The following is a 1,900-nucleotide window of genomic DNA, read 5'->3' on the forward strand; positions in this document are numbered from 1 at the left end:
TCCCCCCATGGGATACCCACTGACTGTCCCCAACCACTGGGACGCATGCTCGAATGTAGTGAACTCACCTTGGTTTGCTCGGTAGAATTAGTTACTTGTTTCACAACAGTGATTTACCAAGCCCTATGATAGTTACACATAACAATCAGTTTGTATACAAGCACAACACGTATCATTTCACATTCAGTCATCAGCTAGTGTACACGAATACAAGTGTTAACATTCATCACTAATCATGGCATACCAATTAATCATGCACAAATTCCATCATTCAAAGTATGTTCATAACCCCTCAATATCTTTCGATTCACACATATCCTTCGATTCACACATATCCTTCGATACACATATCCTTCGATTCACACATATCTTTCGGTCATACATATCTTTCGATCATAGTTATCTTTCGATCACAGTTATCTTTCGAACAACTATTATCCTTCGGTCAAACAGTTACGTTGTTTCCCTAATTTAAGCAGAATTTGTTACAATCAACCATTAATTCGATTGGCCAATATAACCGTTTCCTTAGTTACAGTTTCGATTAACACAATATCAACAAATCAATTTGTAACATATAGATCAAACAAGGCAAATTTAAGCTATCTCATAAGAACCCTAATCCAAACCAACATGAACAACATTCTCAAAACCTTGAATAAACATATAGACTTAACAACATGAAGCCGATTACATGCATACCCGATTCCCTAGCACAGGATTATCCATCCATATCACAGCCGACTACATTTGACAACATTCTAATCATGATGCCCTAAACCAAAACATAACATGTTAGTCGATTGCCATTTAATCAGTTTTAAATTATTTTCATGGAACCTAACCCACAAGAACATCAACACGCAATTCATATCGTTCATCACATTGACAGCCCTAATCATACTAATCCAAACATGAAATCATATAATCGTTTAATAAAGAAAACAACATAAGACACTAACCGAGGAACTGGAAGGTATGATAATGATGATCACGACAAGAGGGGGGGTCCTTGACTACTGCCGCCGCACAAGAGAGGTTTCTAGGGTTTGGAATATGATTGAATGTTTTGTGCTAGGCATCTACGTAACGTCATATAATGTTAATGGGGGTTTTGGGCTGGTAACAAGTTGGGCCGAAAGTTAAGGTCTTTAGTCGAAAGATCTTGGCTCGAAAGACTTGAATTCCAGCCGAAGGATCCTAGCTCGAAGGATTTTATCTTAAGTCGAAAGATAGAGTCTTGGATCGAAGGATCTCATTACTTTCGGTCGAAGGATCACCTTATGTCTTAGGGTCGAAGGATTAGTATCAAGTGTTTAACGCGTTAATCAGTAACAAGTTTGTAACATAATCCCACTAGCACAATGATCTTTCAAGATGCCAAGAATATGTGAATTCAACAAAAGAGTCGTGGAATAGAATAATACTAACCTCGGGAATTCGGGTTGTCACATCATCCCCAACTTGAAAGAAATTTCGTCCCGAAATTTGACAAGTAAGTACGAGAAAGTGAAGTGGCAATTCAAGATTGTTGTGGATTTTCCTCAGGTGTTACATCATCCCCAACTTGAAGAGGAATTTCGTCCCGAAATTCACCAGTGATAACCATGGTTGGTTCAACCTCTTGAACCATTGAGGATATTAAAGTTTCGACAAATCCTTACATTCCTATGTAGACTCCAGTCCACGTATTGAGGTTTAACAAATCCACACGATTGTCTTACAACTTATGCTAGCGAGCCTTGACTCCTTAGTCCGTGTTTTCGATAGGTTCCCTGATAAATACAACTGTTCCGATGACTTCATATTCCGACCAGGGTATCATAAGGGTTTTCATCGGACAACACAGTCCTACATCCATGGCATACATACCATTACGACAGTTATCCCACTCCATCAA

The sequence above is a fragment of the Helianthus annuus genome, chromosome 1 (assembly GCF_002127325.2).
Source record: "Helianthus annuus cultivar XRQ/B chromosome 1, HanXRQr2.0-SUNRISE, whole genome shotgun sequence".
Classification (NCBI taxonomy): domain Eukaryota; kingdom Viridiplantae; phylum Streptophyta; class Magnoliopsida; order Asterales; family Asteraceae; genus Helianthus; species Helianthus annuus.